This window comes from Haliaeetus albicilla, chromosome 1, assembly GCF_947461875.1.
Source record: "Haliaeetus albicilla chromosome 1, bHalAlb1.1, whole genome shotgun sequence".
Taxonomy (NCBI): domain Eukaryota; kingdom Metazoa; phylum Chordata; class Aves; order Accipitriformes; family Accipitridae; genus Haliaeetus; species Haliaeetus albicilla.
This window is the reverse complement of record NC_091483.1, coordinates 57,934,746-57,959,407: the sequence shown is the minus strand read 5'-3', so window position 1 is coordinate 57,959,407 and position 24,662 is coordinate 57,934,746. Positions and strand designations below refer to the sequence as shown.

General features: G+C 39.1%; 1 protein-coding gene and 1 long non-coding RNA gene across 3 annotated transcripts in view; one reads left to right on the top strand and one right to left on the bottom strand.

Annotated features, from left to right (window-relative positions):
* Nucleotides 1–24,662, top strand: part of GRXCR1 (glutaredoxin and cysteine rich domain containing 1) — a 41,210-nt gene that overhangs the window by 977 nt on the left and 15,571 nt on the right. The gene's annotated exons all lie outside the window — the stretch shown is intronic.
* Nucleotides 52–24,105, bottom strand: LOC138686717 (uncharacterized). 2 transcript variants are annotated; one of them, XR_011326027.1, is made up of 3 exons: nucleotides 23,796–24,105; nucleotides 23,026–23,105; nucleotides 52–1,215 (listed from the first exon to the last, which is right to left on the bottom strand). It is a non-coding gene; the product is annotated as an uncharacterized lncRNA (long non-coding RNA). The 2 variants fall into 2 exon arrangements; XR_011326029.1 differs by having other exon boundaries at nucleotides 23,860–23,904.

Here is a 24,662-nt window from a genome sequence, read left to right as displayed (position 1 = left end):
TTTCCCACATGAAAATTTCAGAGGAATGAAATCGTAGTCGGAGGTCTCTTTTATTAAGTTCTGTTTTCCATTTATTTTCTAGAAGGATCAGAATATCTGTATTTGAAACAGTATACGCCACATTGATGCCTAAGGCAGAGAAACACAGTCCTCATAAAAATCAAGATAAAAGTTCTAAAAAATTTATCTCATATATATAATTTACCAATATATGTTATTCAAGCCTTCAAATCATTAATATTCCAACAGAATAGCAACAAGTATGCAACCAAACTCTTTCTAAAGGTTGTTGTAACCCATAATTATGATGGTCACTTAAATTAACCTAAAATTACCTTCAGGGCATTGTTTTAAAAGCATTTATGCAGTCTTAAAGCATGGGGAATTTGATATTAGTAATGACTGTGGTTGTGTATTGAAATGAAACCTTTTAAAGTTCTTTCTTTGAAACTAAGTCATTTCATAATACATTTAGAAATGGCTATAGATTAACATTCTTTTGCTTCTGAATATGAAATTATCCCCTATGTTGTACCTAAATTATAACAATCTTTTTGTCAATACTGATGTTTCTGTGAAAGTTGGATGTTTCAAAGATGAATTAGCTGTTCATTTTTGTTCATTACATTACATAGCACTCAAGTAGCTTGCTTCCTTTCTTTCAAGCCACTCACTGAAGAGTTTGTCCTTGAGTTCCCTACTCTGATAAACTTGTAACAAACTCACTTTTTCTAAGTAGATATGAGTTAGGAAGTGTGAACTGGGGCATGTCTGGGTTCTTCTCCAACCTCGATTCCAAATACTGTTCAGTGTTGTTTCACTGCATGGAGTACACCATTTCACCTCACTAGCCTCATTCCCTTCTAAAAGCTTTCTTCCACTGCATCAGTCACATCAAGCTAAGAAATCTGAGTCGGCTAAATAAATAGACCCATTTGAAGACATATGTACCTTAATTAGTGTCCCTGTCATCTTGCTGTTTCTATCTCCAGTTTTAGGTTGGAAGTTCTTCAGGAAAGGTTCGTGGACTGAAATCAATGAACTTCGATTGCAGTGAAGTTTCTTTTATTCCTAGCAGAGTTACAGCTAGGACCAGCATTATTTCCATGAGGTGTTTTGCTGGAAGAAAGTAATGCTTGAGAGGAGGCATATCCATCTGATAACTTCAGAAAATAATATGTAGCCAAGTCTACCACAGAAGTCCATATTTAAAACCTGTAAAATAATGAATGGTTTAAAATGTGATAAGGATCTTGTATTGACAATATTTTACAGCAGAAGAAAGTGGAAAATTTAAATTATCAGGTGAAAACAAACTAAACAGTTTTTCATACAGCACATAATTAAATTTAAGAACTCTCTGCTACGGGCATTGTAAAGGCCAAAAGAATAGTCAGGTTTTGAAAGCAGGTGAGGAAAATATATGGGGAAATGAGCAGCTTCTGCTTAAGCAGGTCTAGATGACTAATTTCCAGAAATAACTGCATATTCTTACCTTAAGCATCTACCAGATCAAAGACATCTATTCAATAATACAGAGAACACCATGATTTGAGGTTTCTACACAAACAAGTTCCCATTTCCCCAGAGATAAAGTTTGAAGACTAGTGAAGAAGAATGATGGTTTGCATATCTTTTATGTCATACTGTGAGCTGATTTTCTATCCCACATGGTGAACACAGAGGAGAGCAAAGCACAAAGGTTGGCTTTGAGACTGATTTGGAACTGCTTGATCCCAATGTGAAATATGATTGAAAACCATCCATTTGCAAATGAAGTAATGTCCTTTAGGATGAGATTAGAGGATGATTTCTAGTTTTCTGTAAGTATGTTCCAGACAATGAATTATGGAGTAATACCACATAGAGAACAACAGAAGTTCTTCATTCAAAGATATGACAAGATAGAAATATATCTCTATTAGAAGACATAACTCAAAATCTCTTGATCTGGCCATTTTTGTAAGTTCCCCCCATGATTATGTGAGGTCATCTGCAGTTCCATGTTTTGCTTCTCTTAGATAAGCAACAGCAGATGTATAACAATAGTTAAAATGTATACAAAGTCCCTTATCCCTGAGGAGAGCCCTTCTCTGCCCCTTTGATGATTTAGCAGCAGGTGACCTCATTGTATATTTCTCAGAGTCAGTGTCAAAGCAGGTATTTGTAATCTCAGAGTCTGCACATGAACTCTTGACAGTCCTAAATCATGAGCACTGACAAATTCTTGAATGCAAACACTTCTTATTTAGTATTTGATGTATCACTTATTAACTAAAATGTGTATGCAAGAAGCCAAATACTGAGTATGTGTCAGCGTCCTGTGACCCTGAAATTATTTTTTTTTTTTTGAGATTTTCTGCAGTGTCAGCATTCTGATTCTTCAGGCTACATCTGTAAACTCCTCTACTATGCTCTTACCCCAAATCCCCAGATGCTCCCTGTGACAGAGGAGAGATCCTTTAAAACAAATCACTTTGCTCAGATATTCTAGGGATAAGCAGAGATTCATTAACTGGGCTATGTTAAATCATGCAGTCAAGACCTTTGATGTTTTCTGTTCAAATACCTGTGCTACAAGCACTCCTATGTATTTTAATGTTCCATGGAATATTTGGGTTTTTGAATATTTTTCCACATTTTCTAACTACAGCCTTTCTGCAGAATTGGTTCAGTCAGTTGCTTCCCACAACAGACTCATCTGAAAAAAAAATCACACCACCTGCTGTTTTTGGGGAATTTTAAAAGAGTGATGTAATACAGGAAGTATTTCTAGATGAAAAGGTGGTTTTGGTTGTTGTTGTTATACGAGACAAGCCCGGCCCGAGAATGTATATCTACTCCCAAGTAGACGTGCATCCCCTGCTACGTCTTCCCACATCCACGCACCGAGCACTTCTATCACCAGCACAACCAGCGACTTCCCGTTTCCACTGCTCTTTGAGAAGACAAACTAAGTCCCCCGTGTGCCTGTCCCACGACCGCCTGTGTGCCTGGACGTGAGCTGCTCCAGTGCGGTGACAGTCAAAGGTCTCCCGTCAGGTCGGGCCTGCGTGGCCGTGGAAGCTGCCGCGAGCCTGGTGGGAGCGGCCGTGTCCACCTGGGGCCGGCACGGCCCTGGGGACGGGGCGGGACGGAGCAGGACATGTCCGGGGCTTATCTCAGCTTCATGGCGGGACATTTTGGGGGCAGAAAGGCAGGGAAGAGACCAGCCCTACTGACTGATGCTTCAGGGGAGCACGGTTTCCATGGCAACCCTTCCAGCCTTCCCCTCCCAGGGGTGGATGCCACAAGGAGAGCGTTGACATAGCAACAGCATCCTGGGGGGGGAGGGGAGGGGGTGAGAGGGCGTTGCCATGGCAACGCCTCCCCAACCCCTGCTTGGCGGGGAAGGCGGGAGGCCTGGTCACCCGTGACCTACGGAGGGCAGGGACGGTCACGCGTGTCCGCCCGGCCCTCCACGCGCACCTGACCTGGGAGACGAGGGGTGGCCTTCCACGGGGCTGGCGATACAGCTGTCAAACGGTCCTGAATATTTTATTCGTGAGAAACATATGCCACTGAGTATAAGTGAAATTATCTCCTGCCGAAGCACTAAAACTGATGGTGTCGGCAGCTCCAGAGCTGGGGACGTGACCTGCTAATTGCACCAGAAGCATAAGCCCCTTCTCTGCATATCCAAAATAATTGTGGTCTTATTTCAGTACATTACTAGAATTTTTGTTTTCTAATACTTAGAATACTGTTCAAATGCCAACGGGTATGAATATTTCCTATATTTTTCCCATAGAAAGTAGTAGAGAAATGGTTCGTGTTACTCTGAAATAAATATAATTCTCTTCATGACCAATTTTTATGACCAGGCCATCCCTATGATGGCTTCCAGGTGACACAGAGCAAAAATCCTTGGGTTGTCTGGTATATTACCAACTAGTGCAACAATCGTTTCATGCCAGGCCGGGTTTCCATCCCAACGTGCAACGTAATAGAGCTCAGCCAAAGGTTTTACACAGGTCTCCCGTCATTTCCACTGTTTCAGCACGGGTCCTTTCCTCCATTTCCATACTTACACACTTCACTGGCCTTCCAGCCTCCTCTGAAAGGTCACCTTCTGCACAATTAGCTACAGATCTCATTCTCAGGCAGGGCCTGCTGACGCCTATTACGAAAGGGCAGGCCTGGTTAACAAACCCGATTAATGCCTTTGTGAACATTGCATCAGAGGGGATACGGGTGAAGAGTCAGACATAATGTACTTGGTCTTCATGATATTTTCCAGCACGGTGTCTCAGGTAGAGCGAACATTTAAGGTTGCAAAGTGCAAGTCAATATTTAGCCCAGTAAAGAATTAGCTTATTAATGTTTAGAGAGAGAGGTGGGAAATAGTTAAGAATCAGGTGGAAGTTTGTTAAGAGGAGAGCTTCTGGGGTGGTTAGGTTCACTTTCATCTTTCTTGTAGGTGACCTGGAAAAGTGAATACACAGCAGGACATGCACAGCTTACAAACCAGTAGGGCTAGCTAATACCATAGAGAAGATAAAATGAAAGACAGCAGCAAAACCAACTGTCTTCCAAAGAAGGCTGTTAAGGAAAGTTTCTGGTGCAATAGTACAAGCAAAATTTTTAGGGGGGGGTGGCATGTTGTATACCACTCCAGCCCCTGGAAAACGTATCACCACAGTCCCCAAAACTCTGGGGAGAAGATAGAGAGAGCTCTGCACTTTCACGGGAGAAGTCATGACGTTTTCCTCCTCACTTCTTTGGCAGATGATCAGTGCTGACACTCCAGCATCATTGGACTCTTTGAACCCAAAGACCACTGCTAGGACTGGACTAAGATTGTAAAAAGTTTCCTGAACTTTACTTCATATTCTTATCCATACACACTGCCCCGTGACTCCCAAATGGGCATACCTTGCAAAACGAAAAGACGTGCTGGATTGCTTGTACTTAATAGTAGCAATGTTAGGGAAACCTGCTGATAACCTAAAGCCATGGCATTTGCTGTAGTAATGCCACTTAAATGGATGAAGATAAATCCCAGTGAGCTGTAGGTACCTCCTCCAGGTATAAAGGTCCCATCTATGTTCCTAGTGTTAGCAAGTCTGGAAAACTAATTATTGAACAGCATCACACTGAAATCCACTGAAGAATAAGAAAAATTGTAATGACACAGAGGATCAAGTGATTATGAAAGTAGGTTTCTGTTTGTTACAGAAACTTCAGTGTTAGAGGGACAACTGGATCACCACTGGAACGGGCATAGTGTCCCTTCACCACTTCCTTCATACCTTCCTAAGTGCTTTGATCTGTGACCACAGTGCATGGGACAGTGATTCAGCTGATTCAGCTGATTAAGTCACAGTTAAAACAGATAGTTTCCAGAGCTGGTGGCTGAATAGCCACACTGATTTAAAAAGGAAGAAGTTCAGGTCTGTGAGCTTTTAACTGGAGCCTGGGGTTCATCAGTACTTAGGATATTGGTATTTATTGTTCTCATGTTCTCGTATAAATCAGCTGCAAAGCACTGAGCTCAGACAAGTCTATTATTAGACTGTTCATGATATTTTAGGGTTTGCTGCTACTGGGCTTGAAATATGTATTTGACATAGACTTGAAATGACCAGTAAATAGACTTTGAACTACCTAAACCTCTGAAAGTGATGTACAAGCTTTGAGTTAAAAAATACTTTACTGTCTCATTTTTTAGAAATGTAGGTAGGGGATGTCTTGACTTTTCAATACCCTCAGCATTGGGAAGCTTAGCAACAAAAACATGGTTACATTTGTCACTTCTTCAAGACTGAATCAATAATTGAAGAAAAAAAATTGTTAGACTTTTATGCAGGCAGTCTGATCAGCATGTACTGGACATCTGTCCAACCTTCCAGATCACCACATGGCCTTAAAATTATCCTTGTTCTGATGTGTCTTGATCCTTCTAAAGGATCCATAAATGAGGACACTGTAAGACACTCAGGTGCACTGTATGGGGTCAAGCAGAGGCACGTCCTGGGACAATAAACATTTCTGTTTGTGTTTACATGTGTTTCTGCTTCAGAGTATATAATAAGCAGGTACTTTGACTGCTTCTTGAATCACACCTACATGCAGGTGAGTGAAAATCGTTATGACACTGAATTAATATTTCCCCACTGGCTGCAATATTTTCATCTGTTTAGCATAGGTAATGACTACATAAAATGCAAGAGAGCTGAGAACTAACCTTTACACATTTTGCAGTAGAGGTCAGGCGTTAGTGGCATGAGTGGTGTGGTTTTGAATCTGTGTACACCAGCCTTCCCTGAGACAGAGACTGAACTAACGCACTTCCTAGCAAGAGTCTGTGAGACACACTGGAGTCTCATGTATAACCAAACTCTGGTAGATGCAGGATGGAAGCAGCAGTGAGGAAAAGATAATCTTGCACTTCATTAGCACCTTCTCTCTTCTGTTGATAGAAAACAACTTCTAACAACTGACTGGTACTGAATAGAGTTGTCTCAGGCTTAGCCCAGCTAGGGTCTAAGTGCCTGTGGTCCAAGCAGATTGTGCAGCCTGTAGGGAGAAGCAGAGCTGCTGCCCTGGGTTGTGAGGGAGAACAGAATTAAATTGTTCCCTATGTGATGTCTGTGCTGTGTGGCTGCTTTCCCAGAGTGGTTTATTAATAAGCCTCATCCCCTGGCCTTATCCTTTGCATGACAAAGGGCATAGCAAAGAAGCTATGGTAATACTGCAGTAAATGTGTCTATACAGCATATGTAGCACTAGAGTAAATCAAGACTTCAGGTATAGATTCAAAAACCCCATAGGCTTCTGAAGAAGGACTTGGACATCGAGCCCTAAAACTGTGACCCTCCAAACCACTCTTTGGTGCCACCTTGTCTCAAAGGCAGCAAAAGCCTTTTATTAATGAAAATTTGACTAATAATCTGCCTTGGCCATGTGCCTCAGCATCTCGGTATTGACAGGCCATGACAGTTACCTCCTACTCATGTCCTATGGGAACCACAAAATAGGTGTTCCTTTGCCTGTCTCACCTGCAGGGCTTGATGTAGTAGGTGTCCTCTGAGCATGCCTACTGGATCAGATCCTACACAAACTGTACATAAGCAGATGCTGCTTTGTTACAAATCGTGTCTGCAGGAGGCAGTGGTGGGAGTTGTACTTTGAATTAGACAGTCACAAGACAGCATGAATAAGTTGCTGGAGCAGGAGCGGAACACAGGCTTGCTGATTCTCAACTTGCCATACCAAATACTAATATGCTTCAGCATCGTGCTTGACTTCCATTTCTTTCTTTCTGACTCTTAAGCATTATAGTGATGGCATTGCTTTAGCATGAAGGTATCCTAGAAAAGCTTGTAGCCTCTGACTTGCTTGTTAGGAACAAGAGGTAGAGAGGAGACTGAATCCAGGTAGCCAAGACATGAGAGATTGCAAATAACCATGTTCTGCCACCTTGTTTCATCCTCTCTCTTTAAAGATACATTTGCTTTCTTTTTGAAAGAAACAACTGGTGTACTTGTTTTCAGGCAATGAATGTGAATGCCAAATGGAAAAAGATGCCTCCTGGTTGTACTAACTGGGATTCCTAAATCATATTGGCCTCAGGAAATTCTCTGAGCTGAAAATAGTCATAAAATGAGAGTATTAGGAGGAAATACTATTTATGCTTGACATCCTCTTATTTTTAATCATCTGTATGGTAGATGACCTGGAATACTAAATGAACTCTGGGTCTGAGCTTATGTACTGCTCTGGGACTCATATAATGTTCCTTTGTGGAACTGCTCAATAAGATGCTCAGCCCTTGAATTAACATCACAAATGCTTCATCTTCAAACTGACTTGAAAAAGAGTAATGGTACGTAAACAGCCTACCAAAAAAATCTGAGGATGCTACTGCAGAAAGTTTTTCTACTTATTCTAACAGTAGGAAAAGATTTTATTTTTTTTTTTTCTGAATTGGCCTCTTACAACAGAGATGAAAGAGATGAACTGATTAGTCTTAATCATTAATTAGTAACAATAACTCTTCACTTTTTCCAGCTGTGGAGCTTAACTCAGTAACTTAGCAGGACAATTAGGAGAAAATGTCTTTTGAAGTATTAATACTAAGACTATCAAGAAAAGTTGGGGTTATTCCCTTTTCTTTGACATGGTACAAGAGGCTGCCTGCTAGCTCATTTGCTGGGTCCTCTTGCCTCTGAATATCTGCATGCCTTTGATAAAGCAAACACAAATTTTGTGGAACACATAAAGCTGAAATTAATTGCCTACAAATATGAACCATCCTATATGCTTAATTACTAGCATCACTCTTGGTCACTGACCCCCAATTTTGTGTACAAATAAATTACTCTGCAACTGAATATTTAAGGGTCCTCATTGCACCTGAGTGTCTTAGGTGAGGTATGTTTTAGTTAAATTTACAAACATGGAAGCAAATGTTTGGCTACACTGGGCCAATTTGTCACCAGATTATACAGCTGGGCAGTTGCGCAATTGCAAAAATATGGTAATAATGAGGTTAAAACAGAGCCCCTTTCTTTAAAAAAAGATCAAAAAAGTGAAGAATTATCTTTACCTTAGTGGTATGATTCTCCAGGCAGGTACTAATGCTTTTGATTTCATGCCATAGAAGGCATTATTAGCAAAAATACTTTCTAACAAGTTGTCGTGGTTTAACCCCAGCCAGCAACTAAGCACCACGCAGCAGCTCACTCACTCCCCCCCCATCCAGTGGGATGGGGGAGAAAATCAGGAAAAGAAGTAAAACTCCTGGGTTGAGATAAGAACGATTTAATAGAACAGAAAAGAAGAAACTAATAATGATAATGATAACACTAATAAAATGACAACAGTAGTAATAAAAGGATTGGAATGTACAAATGATGCGCAGGGCAATTGCTCACCACCCGCCGACCGACACCCAGCCAGTCCCCGAGCAGCGAATCCCTGCCCCCCCACTTCCCAGTTCCTAAACTAGATGGGACGTCACATGGTATGGAATACACTGTTGGCCAGTTTGGGTCCGGTGCCCTGGCTGGGCATGAGAAGCTGAAAAATCCTTGACTTTAGTCTAAACACTACTGAGCAACAACTGAAAACATCAGTGTTATCAACATTCTTCACATACTGAACTCAAAACATAGCACTGTACCAGCTACTAGGAAGACAGTTAACTACATCCCAGCTGAAACCAGGACACAAGTTAATTACATTACAATTCCATCTAGTTTACAGATCTCAGAACTGTTTCAGTTCTGAACTAGGATTTGCAAATACTTACACTAGTAAGCTTACACAAGCTAGACAAATATAAATGCCATACAGATATTGTGTTACAATGACCCAGGAAGACTGTATTTTAGCAGTTGACCAAAAACACATTTCAGGAGTCACCTGATGCCAATTTAATTGGCCTGTGGGTGTCATTGAGGACTATTTCCTTCCCTAAGAAAGAAGAAATAAAGTCATGCATTATTTGCAGATAATGCTTGCTATTTTGCTCTGGTCTGTCAGCAGCCTGCTCTGACATTTGTCTACTAGTGTTGGCAGTTTATTACACACTACACCAACTCAAAGTACATGATTAACAGCTTAAAAGAAAGAAATGTCAAAGAGATACTGCTTTTTGGGGCTGGAGCTTTAACCTGTGACTGCAACGTTTGGCAGCATCATAAGTTTGTAGCTTAAGTGCAATAAAACATGCTTCAGAGTGGAATTTGCAGCCAGAGAGAAAAGGGTGAGACTTTAATGCATTAAAAGCTCCCTCATTGCTGCAACATCCCATACTAGGTAGTACACACAAAGCATGAAACTCAAATCTCACTGAATTTTTCCAAAACTGTAAGATAAATAGTAATTAGGGTAGCATCCCCAGCCTGTTGATTTTGAAAAGGAGCTGGAAAAATACCCCATCCAAACAGGTGATCTTGTGGTTTTGCTTGACAGAGTAGTTACGTTGTGGAGAGGCTGTCACAGCACAACTCTTTACAGCCTCCATCATACAAAGCAACAAAAATGGTCACAGGCGAGCAGCTGGAGTCAGTGAGGTAGAGACTCATTTCACACATGGCAAGAAAGAAGACAGAAAAACCATCACTCATCGCTAGTATGAATTGTGGAAAGCATTTTAACAACCTTAGTACAATTTTGCTTTGGAACTGTATCTAAAGACACCATCCATCAATAATGTCAGAGGAGTATGTCTTCTATACCACAGAAATACCACACACAGACAAGTTCTTTCTGCACTTCTCACAAAGAAGTATAGAAAAACTTACTAGCCAATATTTGCACAAGTTTATAACGACTTGCGCTGTTATGTTCTGCATTGACAAATCATGCTGGTGCAAAGGCAAAGAAATTTTTCTTTGGGATTGACTCCCAGTAGCCTTGTTTGGAATACTACTGATTGCTAATTATCTCTCAAGCCTTAAAAATATTAAGAATTGACAGCAGTCATACAGTATTATTTAAGAAAAATCTGTTTCCCCATGCAACTTCTGTAAGACAGAAAGCAGTCAGTTTCTAAACCTGGAATTGAAGTTACATCTTTTTAAAGAAAATGCGATCTTTCCCTGCCCAGCTGCTCATGTCCTGCTCTTGGTTTACTACCTCTAACTGCAAAGGACTCTCCCTCCTAGCCCCACAGGCAACTGTGAAGCACTTCACTGCTGTTCAAATGGAGAATATCATAAGAGAAAGACACAGTGAAAAATGAGACCTTTAAGCATTATCGCTAGAGTTCCTTCCACCTATCGCAGGTCTTACTCTGCATCTTGAGAACTTCCCTTTCCAGGTGTTGGCTGATGCTTTCAATTAGATTCCCAAGCATGCAGTGGGTAAGTCCAATTGTTCTTCCAAATCCCACCATGATCCAAAACCAGAACCACCTACTCAGTCCCTCCAAGTCCAAACTTAAGCTGTCAGGAAGATTTAAAAGAGGCAGCAGTTTCTAAATGACTTGTTCAGGAAATAGATTCTGTTCATTTAAATCTGTCTGCAAAATTTTGCCATGGCAGCTATTGGTTTTGTATCTGCTGGGTGGTCAGGCCTTGTGCAAACCTGTCTGCTTGGTGCACGATGTTCTCATGGATCCTCATGCAAGAGACTGGGGTGGAAGGGCACTTTTACAGGCCAATATTTGCAGCTGGATACAGGTGACTAATACTATCTTTTTTTCTGCTGCCACTGACTGGGAGCAGCCTTGAACCATGTAGTTCCTTCAGCCAGGTAGTTTTATTCTCAGCTGCTCCAGCAGTTCTCTTTTGAAGTCACAACAGATAAGGGCAAGAGTTGTCAAAAAAGGAGAGATGTCTAGTGAACTTTCTGACCTGTCTTTCACGCTGTCTCAATTCTCATTTTGGCAGAAGGTTACACGACTGGCAGAAATGTAATCAGTATGGAGTTTCAGCATTGTTTGAAGACATGATATGATATTAGACTAAATGTTATTGATTTTTCTTGCTACAGGGGTTTAAATGATATCTATGCAAAAGAGCCACTGAAACATTGCTCCAAAAGAAAAGCAGATAGCCAATTTAATCACCTCAGTACCTGCATTTGTAATCACATTCCTTGACCAGAACACAGTTAACTCTATGACATAATATCGATTCTAGCCCTATTATAAGAACATTATTATATGAAAAGTATGATTATAAGAATAACAATTTCTGTTTTCTTTAAAAAATACACATCTCTGGACCAAATACCGAATTAGACTACAGCTTAAAGCTGTTCACACTGAACTTGCTAAAAAATTACTCCAACCACAGATGTGATATATATGGAGTAACTAACTTGGCAGCTATTTTGACTAACAGGTTTAGGAACTTGTATAAATCATAAACCTGCTGTGTTCTGATTTTCAGACATTTTACCTGTTTCGTTAAAAAAGCCAAAAAAATCTTACAACTTAGATTTTTTCAGCAACAAAGTCTATAACTTTGCTCCACGGAGATGTATGCTATTTTGCTCACACAGAAATGGTGGATGAGTCATCTGTCCCCTTTTGTACATCAAGGCTAACAGCCACAGTATAGGCTATTGTAGGGCAGAGCTGGTTTATGTATGCTGTCTAGGAGTTGCATCCTCTGTGTCTGCATAAAAATCTCAAGCTCTCTGCCTTTAGTTTTGGAATCTATTGCATAAGAAAAGGAATGAAGCACTGTATGTGTGCAGTGCAGATGGATCTTTGATTTAAAGAAATGGAGATTGAGTGTATAACTAGTGATTAACTACTCGGGGTTTGAAGATGAAGGTACCAAAGTTCTAGGTATCATTAAGTAATGAGATAGCTGAGAGCATAGTTCCAATTAGGTTAAGTAATATAGCAGGGAAACAAGGTCCTTCATCACTCAGTGCTAATACAGAACAAAGTAGTGCTATAACTACAAGAGATTCCTTTTTATCATTTTCCTATATTGAGTGATAAGGTGCTCTCTCATTGAGGAGTAAGGACTGAATCAGCACTTCATCAGCACTTTGTTGCACTAAGCATAGCTTAACTTTGCTCTTTGCCTCATTCAAAGACTTGTGCAAAATTCATTACCGGTTGCAGAGTGCTTTGTGACCCTATGCAAGAGAATGCTCTGTGTCCACCTGAAAAATGGTTGGCCTTTTCCTTAACTGTGCAGTACTAATGACAACTTCAACTTTTTACAGAATAGCCTGTTTTTATATCAGCCCAGATGAGTAACATTTTCAGGTAGATTTTAAATTGTATAAAGTGGCAGGAAAGAAAAAGTACATCATTTGCCAGATGTCTGGAAATTAAACCCAAACATACTGGGAGGCTGATGGTTTCCCAGTTTTATTCAACACTCCTTGGGAGTTTCAGGATCTCATTCCAGCTTCCATTCACAGGAATACAGTAAAAGATATAATAACTTTTGACAGAAAGCTTGTTATCTGCCAAACGAGAAAATTCCAGGGTGTATCCCAAATCAAAATCAGACTTCATTTAATTCTTTCCTCTGATTTTATTGCTTAGGAAGGTAAATTGTGAAGATTGTAATTTTAAATTTTCTCTGCTACTGATTGCAGTTGACAATGGCACCTTATTTCATTTATGCTATCACCTTCTTTAGTTGTTTTCTGAGTGAGCAGAAGTAGTTATGTTGTATAAGACAGACTGACTCTAGGGTGTAATTAATCCATGATGAAAGGCTGAAACATCTGCCAATGAGAATGGAGTAAATTTTCAACTGAGCTAAGTCTAACTGATAAGAGCTTTCCTGAATACCAGTTTTTACTTGCTGATTGTCTTTAACACTAGGAAAATCACCAGTTGCAGCACTGGTGCAAATAAGAAAGAAGTCATGGGCTGTTGTGCTCTTTCCTATGATATTCTGCTATATTGAAGATAAGTCTTAGGAAAACAGATCCATTCACCACACAAAGCATAGCCTGGCAAAGAAGGAAGATCCATGTAATATCACAAGCAGGATCTCACCAGCTAACTATTTTATTCTCCAGTGAGAAATATGGTGAATCACATTTGTAAGAAGCTCAACAGTCTAGAATTCATTTTCATAGACCACTAATGCCTTTTAATTAATCAAATTGTAATTGACATTTGTGAACTATAAAGGGGATCACTGCATGAGTAAACTGTAAAATGACTGAGAGATCCATGTATGTATGTATGTATATATCTATGTATGTATTATTATCATGTTATTATTAGCATCTATCAGTCTTTCTAGAAGTCTAAGGATACAAAGGGAATATTTTAGAAAGGATGAGTAAGGCACTGGTGAAAGAGAGGTCAAAAGAGAAAGAGGGAAGGGATAGCAACCTTCTTTCTTTTTTTTTTTAAACTTCATCTGCCTGCCGGAGAACAGTAAACAGAGTTTTCCAAAGCTGATGCCAAGTTAAAAAGAAATGGGCCAGACATAGTAATTTTCATGACAGCCATTTGCTGCTGATCAACACAAGTCTGTTTCTCTGCAGTATGAAATGTTCTACTGAGTGAAGCAGCAGTGATTACAGACAGATGGGGCCAGCATGCTCAAACCAGGACTCACTCAGATCCATGCTGTTTGCTAACTTTTCCACATGATCTGAGATATCAAACACCTTCATGTTTATCTGCCCACCCTCAGCAAGTCCTGCTCTAGTTCACTTCTGGCTAAAGCCATCCTTACTTACAGAATATTCTCGAATAGGACACGAGCTGCCCAGTGATCCTCCCTGGACAGGCAACTAAAGATTCAATCATCTTGGACAGTGTGATAAATAACTAGTAAAAGAAAAAGCTGCTTATGACAAAAGAAAATAGGATTTGGGCCCCACAGCTAAGGGTGCTGTTTAGGACGAATGTACTGTGGATTTTTTTTAATAATTCAGGGTGACATCATGGGAAATGGTACATAAGTAAATAGTAGAATTACAACCAAAGTGTGAGTAAGTAGCAAGACAAAACATTCCTTGACAAGACAATAAAGCATATTTGAAAAATCCTACTCATATTATTAAAAAGCAAGCCCCAAAGTAACTTAAAATGTGAACTGAGAGTAAGAAAAATAACTACATAAGAAAATAACTTGTCATTTATTCAAGTATTTCATACATACAACCAAATATAGGCAAGTCAATATCTTTAAAAGTTCTTTTTGGGCAAGTGACCAAACATGAAGTGCTAGTCAAAACTCTTTCAAGTGGACCTACATGCTATCTTCCTTTATTTCCAGCCCTTCTTCTAGAACCAGAAAACAGAAAAGCCCAGAAAAAATTAATGTAAAAATTGAATGTTTTTTAAACTTGAGAAAAAGTTCAATTATATTGAAATTTGATTCTCATTTTACGGCCTATTTCTCCCAGTTGCTAGCGATAAAAAGATAGAAGTGAAATAAACACTGATCAAGTGTTGAATAATAATTATTTTTCATGCACCTACATATAACTGTTATCACCAAGTATTAACTCATAACTGTTAAGCAATAGGAAATTAAATGATGTAATCTAGGACAAATCTTCTTCTAAGAATAGATTTATTCTCAGATTTCCAGGCTTGCACATTGATTAGAATTATATAATTAATATTAACATTCTTTTCATGACCCATCTGTGGTCCATTGTTTCAGTTCTCTGGTCTTCCACACTATTAACAGACGTAGCTTTAGGCAGGCAGATGCTATGCAGCTCAAGCCATACATTTTTAATTTACTGATGGCAACATTTCTTTAGGTGACATGTAGTAGACTTTTTTTTTCTCTCTTACATTAATTAGTTTCTGTTTGCAAGGTACATTGGAGATGTAACAGTCACCTTCCAATTTGCCATAAACTGTGAATATACCATTTTTATTTTCACATTTTGTTTGAGTTCCCAATTTTCCAAACATTTTAAAATGCCTGTATCTTTCTCATGTCAAAGTCACATTGCATAAACTGTTATGCTGCTGTTCTGTGAGCAGAGTCTTAGAAAACTGTCTCCAGGTAAACAACTGCAAACAGCCAAAGTAGAAATTCAGCTCTTTTCCTTTTTTTTTCTCCTTGATGTAACACAATCATAAACCCTGACTGGGATAACTTAAAAGCTATGTCCCCTTAGTTTTGCATAGATAAGACAAGCTGGAGCCAAAATAAGTCTAATATGCAATGAAAGTTCAGGCCAAAATTTAGATCTGAATTAAAAGACCTCAAAATGGTCACACAATTCATGCAACAACGTAATGTACGTTTCTGTAGACATCACAACTGTATTCAGACCTGTCACAACACAAGCCATATCTGCCAGAAATAATATTCTTCTTGCAGAAGTGGGAAGTTTCAGTTTGACCACAGATATGCCACTATGCTTTATAGCTGCCATGTTTTCTGTGGACTGGGTGTGAATATTAGTGCAAATTATTTACACATAGTCAAATACCTCATTACTTTAGTAAATACTTAGTAAATCTGATGATTTTTAAAGGAATTCAATTTACATCAAGCAGTGCAGGAGGTGAGACAGAAAACTATGATTAGATACTCGGAGTAAATGGGTAAAACACAAGAGGTTATTGGTGGGTGAAGCAAAGGTCCTTCTCTTCTCTGGATGATAAAGGTAACTGAAGAGTCTTTGGAGAAACCTCTCTGATGAAATTATGTAGCATCCTTGTCAAGTTATTCTGTAGAGGTATTTGAAAAGATGAGGCTAACCAAGAGCCAGAAGAACTAGTGGAAACCAAGATCATGGCAAATGAGACTGGCTGGGTTGTAGATACTGAAATAAAGTAATTAGTTTGAAGAAAATCTCAGGTGGTAGTTATGTAAGCTCTGTGACTGTGAATATATGGGATAGGCTGGAGAGGAATGAAAGAGGAACATTGATATTGTAGATGGAATTCAGGAGATAAATCAAATACTTGTGAAGAAAAACTGAGTTTATCCATAGGATGCCTGAGAAAGCTTCCTGCTATCTGGATTCACAGAGACATCTTGGAGGGAAATGGAAGAGTTGTGATTGTCAGTGTTTGGAATGTTGTTTGGGAGCCTGAAAAGCTGGTGTGATGTCTGTGGAGATGCTCTGCAATGTTTTTAAGTACCCTGTGTTTTCAGTTTTTGTTAAGATGATTAGGTAAATATGTTCACTTGGATTAACAGAATTCCTCAACGAACCTACGAGAGAGGGGAGCGATGCTTTGAATTAATCACATTTCAGGCACTAACTGCAACCAATGCAAAGCTTTGAAGGTTTTGGCTCAGTCTTTTCCTGGCTTAGCTTGTGGCACTAGTTTGCACCAGAAAGGCAGAGTTCATCTGAAACGGTGGCATTATACATGCTCCATGGCAATGTGTGGCGATGATCTTCATGTGAAAGGATAAGATATACGTGACACTTTCAACTGAGTAAGACATGGCCAGACACCTGGAAACTGTGTTCACCGCAGATGCTCCTAGGTTTGATTTGGGGACGTCTACCTGCTTAGTGGTGTGAGTCCTCTCTGGTGGGCTTCTGTCCCATTTTGGCTGATTCATTATATGTTCAGCCCTACTGAAACGTAACAAGGAGGCACTGGCTACTTCTGAGCTGGTACTGTGGAAATCTCTAGTTCCCAGCCATTCTTGCAGCCTGCCTGCAGCACAGGCTTGTAATTTTGACCTTACGTAATTCTTATGAAAAGATATGGGCTTCACTTAAATCAGTCCCTCAATAGCTGCCACAAATGTCAAGTGTGGCAGTGAAGTACTCTGTCTTGAGAGAATAAAGCAGAAAGAGAGAGGCAGGAGAAGAAAGGCTTCTGCATGCTGACAGTGTTGGAGGAAGTACAAATCTCTCCTGGGGGCCTGGGGAGAACTGGGTGTTAAAGTCCTGAGAGATTACTTTGACCTGGAAGAGAGATGAAGAGCAATCAGGCTTGCTGGAGGGGAAGGGAAGCTTAGTCTGCAATCTGGTCAGTTCTCTGAAGTAAAAAGAAAGAAAAAAGCACTACGGAAATGTGAGTTTTCAATTATAGCTTGAATTCAGAACGTTTGGCAAAGCCAGATGTATGGGAAGACATGGATTGGTTTTTACAGTGTACTGCAACAACACCTGTTGGTGACCAGTATTAAGAATAATCCTTTTGTTCATTCTTTTGATTATGACTTAAAAATACCTATATTTTAGCCACATCTATCATGAATTTTCTTCCTAACTTTGTTTTAGCCAGAAGAACAAACTGTAGCGTAATTTTCCACCAGAACTTCAGTCCTGACCACAAGGGAATTTGAAGTTTTGCAAATTTTTTTGCAGTTTTTACTATTGAATTTTCCTGAATTTAGCTCCTCATCTGTATCTGACTAGCACAGCTTACTTCCTAAGAAGTGGTATTAAAATTTAATAAGCATTTCTAATTAGCTTTTTTTAATGCAGAGCCAAGCAGCAAATCAGAGAGCTTATATCTCCTCTAACACAATTTTGCAGAAGTATAGGTTTCAATTTCCTGATCCAGCAATTACATCAAACAAAGAGAAATTGTTTATATCACCACTCAGATTGTTCAGCTGAAAGCCATTTATCAAACATAGCAGATAATCAAACATTAGTAAAACTAGCTTACAAGTCTCCTACTAACACTGCACCTGTAGAAAACAATTATTTCCCTGGTTGGATGCCAGGTTACAGCACACTACAATCAGTCTTTTGACACAGAGTAGGCACAGAGGAGAAATGTGGAATAACCCCTTGCCAAAGAAAATTCATTGTTAGGGCAGGTGCTGGCTGGTTTGCATGATGTGTTCTGTATAGATTAAGGTAGCTATTAAGCTTGTTCGTATTAAATATACTGTAAAACAGCTATGAAAAGTGAAAACTACCTGTCAGAAACAGCAGCATTTCCCTACTGAAAAACTGAGTTTGTTTTGCTGGAAAGAAAGTCTTATAGATTAGTGTTGTTCATTGTCTCAAAAGAGCCATTTTGAAAATATTGTGTAAGTAAAGTAATCCCAGCACCTTTCCTCTTGTATCGAAAGGCTTGTTACTCTGAAATGAATTGATGAGGGAAGAGGAAGGTAATAGATGAACAGGCTGTTTGATGAGCAGCATCAGAGCAATTTTAAACTTTCTTTACTCTCCCCTTTACCAATCAGTTCATTTCAGAGCTGACATTACAGTTATCAAACTAACAGATGGAAGAACAAGGCTGGATTGTGCCGTGGCCCTGCCACTGAAGGCTGAGAAGCAATCAAGCTCTCAGTGAAGATGAAGATCAATATCAGAAAAAGCAAGTATACTTCCCATGTGGTTTGAGGCCACTTTGCTCACCTGACAAGCAAACACTGTATTTGGTAAAATGCATACACTGAGAAACTCCCACGGAACTTTAACAAGGTGAATCGACACTGATGTGTGCTCAAGGGTTTGTGGTCTAAGAGCTAGGAAATCACTCAGTGAAATTTACTTCCAGTCAACCTTCTTAGTGACAAATATTTTCCCTTTACATAGTGTATTGTAGGAAATATTGCAGTTTCATTCACTTTCTATAGTGAATGGCTTGTGAATGGCAGAGCATTCCCTCCATCATGTTTACTTTTACAGGGCTGAATCTTGGTTATCTGTTTGAGCTGGCTAAAAACCTCCAAATGTGTCTGTATCATCAGTCAAACTAATTGTTATAAAATAATCATCCTAGAGTAATGCTTTCCATGCCTTATAATGATTGATATACTCAAAGAAACTAAAGCAATGGGACAACACCCAAATCCTGATTTTAAGTGCTACTTAATCCAGGAAATATCTGGCTCCAGAGTCCTATTTTGTAGGTGAGATCATAATAAGGCTGAAAGATAGTATATCAGGTTTCAGCTGTCTATTTTGGTGTAAGATTCCACAGCACTCTTTGCCAATGAAGGGGAAAGTTATCATATGCCTTGCTGAAACTTGGTTTAGATATTTCCTGACTGCTGCCTTAAAATTGCACTGAGAGTTTCTTGCTGTAAATGGCAAAGAACTGAATCTGTCTGTCCTAAAAAATAATTGCACATTATTTTTGCATGGTGATTGCGCTGGTTGATGACAATTTTCTAAAACCAGTATCTCTGGCTAGTGCTGTTAAGAAAATTGCACTGTCCTGTGTTATGTGTCAGATTTTTCTGATACAGACGAAGTCATAGAGATTTTCTTTATACTGGTAGTGGAAGTTTCAAAGTTATTGGCAGTCCAAAGTTTATAGAGGCCAACTGTAAAAAGATTACCTGTGCATCCATTTGTCTGGCTCTAATATTTTATCGCTATTTGCTTTGTGCTTCCTAACATTTCTTGGTGTCTTTATAAGGCTGATGAGAGGGGAGTAGGGTGCTAGCAAATTGAATCACAGAGATCACTGCAACAATGAAGGGTTTTTAAAAAATGAAATAAAGTCAATTAAGTAAGAAATATCCATGATTTGTTTCCTTCTACCATCACTGGATTATCTAAGAAAGATTTTTCAACTGCGTTTTAAGGACAGTGTAACAGCATTTTGTCAATTAACACTGTAATTATATCTCACTTATAAGCAGCATTTTAGGCAGTTACATTAATACATACATAAATGGTATCTGATGAGGAGTGTATAATTTGAAGGTTTTTCACAATGCACCAGGATTATGTTTGAGGGCTTTACATGGAAATTGAAAAAGGGAAACCACATTTTGGCAATTTTGCGATATCTGTTGTTTCCACGACAATATTTTGGCCATTATTACTCCTTGCTGTAAGAGTTTCTTCTGTTATTATCCATGAATAGATACAATTGGCTGCTTCAAAAAAAGGGATATGAGAGAGAATACTTTGGTGAGATGTGGTTTGATCCTCTAAATGCTTACATTTTATTAGCTGTAAAATACACTACTGTGCTGGCTATGCAGCGTAAGATACTTCAGGGATCAAAAATACCCTACCATTCCTTTTAAGTCACTATATTTCCTTTGGAAAGAAAAAGAAAGATGAGATCTACTAATCTGATAAGGACTGTAAGATATAGAAGACAGAAACACTCAACTAGTGTAAACAGCTCAGCTATTACCTGTCTTAACCTATACCCATATGCCAGCCTACCACAAGTAGCTTCATTGATGTTACAGGACAGTCTAGGTACAACTTGTCTGGCTTCAGGCCTCTTCTGCTGAATACAGGAATAGTTCAAAGAACTGCAAGATGTGAAAGGGGATTGTTGGACACTCCTTTTTCAATCAGCTTCTAGTGCCTCATGTAAACTGCTGAGAACAAAACTATTTTCAGTATCTCTTCCTTCTTCTCTGTCAGTCTTCATGGGCAGTTTCCTTGTGCAGAAAAGAAATCCTTCTCCTTTCTTACAAACCCATGTAACATTTGCAAGGGTCTTCCCAGAGACTCTCTCACTTCTTTTCTCTGCAAAGAATTTCTTGGAGATGTCAAATTGGTAAATATGAAGAGGGAGAAATAAGGAGTCAGCAACCAAAAGAGAGAAACAAGCATTATATCACAGTCTTGTTTCTTCCTGGGAGAATTGCAGACCAGATTAGAATTACTCACAGGATTATCTTTTGCTTCTGATTTTCAAAGGTTTCATTTATTCCTATCATATGCAGAATGGCATAAACGAACTAATAAAATACTGATAGACCTTCCAGCGCTTGATAAATAAAATCCAATTCCTATCATATGCATAATGGCATAAGTAAACTAATAAAATACTGATAGACCTTCCAATGCTTGATAAATAAAAGCCAATCAGGCATGGACGATAAGGATCTTCTTTCAACTATTTGAACACTGTAATAAATTTTGCTCTGGCTGACTTCCACAGCATCGCTGCGCCTTGTTGAACAGGAGCCGCTTTTTTCCCCAGCGTCAGTGCCGCACCTGTAGCAGGCAGTTTGACTTTCAAAAGCCTACAGACGCAGAGGCATCAGGGTCTAGCAGAGACCATGAACCCTAGGGAGATAACCTGTTCTCTTATCTGAGCTCGGGTCACCTGAGAGCAGGCTGTAGCCTGCTTGTATGGGTGCATGCTGGATGAACCGTAATAAGGACACTGGGAGGTGAGCTCAGTTGTAGTCTTTGTACCTTCTGAACCTGCTGATACCTGAAGCATTACAAAGAGCAGGGAGAGGCAGGGTCATGCCCTGTACTCCTTTGCTGTGGTATTGCAAGTATTTTTTCTGCTTTGAAATGAACACACTTTGACATCCCCTGAAGAGCGGTCTGTGCCAGAAGATATGTGGGGAAGCCTGCAGTGGCAGAAAAAAAGGTATGATGTTATATTGTATTATTTGAAGAACAGAAGGGGCAACAACACACATATACATGGTGTCAGAGGATGGAAAACCCTCCTTTGCCTTTTTTAGTATTCAGTCAAGTGATTTTAGGATGAAAGGAACAGTATAAATGTCACATGCAATATTTTACTTTTGTTATTTTCATCTGACATCCCCCAAACTGATATACAGCCTGAAAAGTACAAATGAATTAGAGACATATAGAAATATATTATACCAATGTTTTAGATATAATGACATCCCATATCTATATTATACTGCAGTGATGAACAATTTTGAGGATGCCAACCTTAAGGAGGTAAAACCGTGCTATTTTACAATCAGCAGTATGTGGCGGGTGTGTAGATAAGAGAGACGACAGCTGCCCAGGAGTTAGAAGATGAAAGAATTCAGGTTCTTGCTGGATCACAGCGCTTCTCTATAACTGTGACCAGCTCCTCAGAGTTATCTAGCCCTATGAAACTGAAACAGGACAAAATGAGGTGTTTCGTGCCCTGTGTTGGGACACTCAATCAGGCAGAGGAGCCTGTGCTCCTACACAACTTGTGGAAAAGGATATATTCCTACGGCTGCTGTTTGTGGGGGAAGCGAGTGCCAGAATACAGGCAGACAAAAGACACACAAGTATTTGTGCTATTTTAAAAGCTGAGAAAAACAGGGACCTGACCACTTTCTTGGGGAAAGCAAAACTAATATCTGTATTTGGGACTGTCCCAGACTCTCTGGCTACCTTGTTTAGGAGTGCAGCTCTTGATGCCCTCACTTGTAAATTGGTATTGATAGTCCTTCCCAGCTTGCTGGTGGTTATGAGAATGATAACTGGTGATATCATTCCACTGTCCCACAGGGTCACATACTCCAAATCCTACAGTTATAGTCCCTGTAATTACCAAAACTGGATAAGAAAAAGTGTAGCGTTTTTGAAGTGATGTATTTAAGAGAAGGTCAGTACATGCTTTGACTTGAGTGTATGACTTGTACTGTTGCAAAAATTTAGTCTTTATTCTACTGAGCTTTACTAAAATGCACAGTTTTCTGAATTTAATAAAGTTCAAGTTCTGAATTTGCCCAAATATTGATATAGTGCCAGGTCCTTGAAGGCAGTGCAAACAGGACTACAGCCTTAACGTAATAAAACACTTAAGAGAGTGCTTAAATTTAAATTTAAGTATGCATTGTGCTTTGCTGTGTGAGAGCCCATGGAACTGCAATGAAGTGGAGGGGAATGTAATTTCGTACCAAGAGTGCACACTGCAGCTGGGGACCGCTTGCAATTCCTCCTGTATGTGTAAATAGATCTTACCTGCCAAAGAAAAACAGTTTACTTTGGTCGATGAGGTCTGTTTGTTGGAAGAGGTCTTCTAGCCAGTGAATAAATTCTTCCTGAAAAATACCATTAAATCTTTAATTTGAACCAGGCAACCAACAATGACAGTCAGAAGGAACTGTTTCACAACTCCATTAGCATTGTACTATGCTGTCGTGATGGCAAATATTGTAGTTTTCACTAGAACACAGACCTTCAATCTCCAACCATCTCATTCAAAGAATGTTGAACATTTTCATCTAAACAGTGACATGATGAAAAGTATGCTTTTCATTAAATGCTATACATTTTGGAAAACATATATGTTCTGATGAAGTGTCATGTAGGAAAAAATTGAAACATTTTGGTGATAGCTTTTTACTTTAAAATAATCTTTCAGAAAGTTTTCATTAGTTTTAGTATACATTTTGAAAGCCTTTTAAAATTCAAAAGCTAGTAAAAGCTTTTTAATCTTGCAGAAATGAAATGTTTAAATTGATTATTTTTTTCTGCAGCACTTCTTCAACAAGAAAGTCGTAGCTGTTTTCTTCCCTTCTGTTTCTGAGCAGAAAATAAAAACAAAAAGTCCAAAACAGATTGTGATCAGAAAATTAGTGTTATACCATAATTCTTCTTGCCACTCAGTTATTGATACTAATTCAAGCTATAAGCTATGCAATACCAATTATGAAGTGAGCAGCTTAATTCAAAACTTCTAGATATGCAAGCATACACGAAAATATATACATATTCACATATATGCATACATATATATATTCATTTTCTCTTGCTCAACATTTTATTTAGATCATGAATGCTGCATTTACTCACTGAAGCATCTCTGGTGCAGGGTTTGTAATGTGCTCTAGATTCCTGCCTCAGCTGACTTAGTGGACAGCAGATACTTCTGCCAATCTGATAGTATCTAATTACAGAGCTGAGGGGTGCGTATTTCAGGAGAACACTCTGAGATGTTGAAAGATGATATTCTGAGACAGAGAAGGGCATATCAGCCATTGATTTAGGTCACAGAAGCAATTCACTACCACATGAATAACATTAGTTGAATGTTATATCTGAACATAGTGAAAACCTTTAAAAATCTCATACGTGATAAAGGTTGGCATTAACATTTCAGCTTTTGCCAAAGTACTGTACCAGCCCATTAATCTTAGCAGAAAAATATTCTGCTTTTGCTAGAATGCAGTTGCTCATATAATGCATATAATGCAAAGTATAGAGTGGGTTTGGTGAGGGGTTTTTTGTATTTGTTACTTGGTACTTTAAAGGAAGCAAGTGTAAGTTTGTGGGTGACGCAACCATTGAAATAAATTATATATGGATATGAATGTAAATAGCTGTTCTTTTCACACCAATGAGGTTAAACCACATGTTTATGCCTTCTGTCCAGAGAAAGGATTAAAAAAAATTAAAATCCCATGACTGCTTTTTTAGTGTTGCTGTCACATTTTTCATTTGCAAACAAATAAAAATGAGGTTAATGTCATGAGTATTCCTCTTACTGCTGGGTTTGCCTGCTTACTTGCTTGCAGACATGGTCATATACAAAGGTTTTCAGAAAGAAAATGTTACCACTGTTCTACCAGCAATCACTTTGTGCTCCAAGGTGCAGC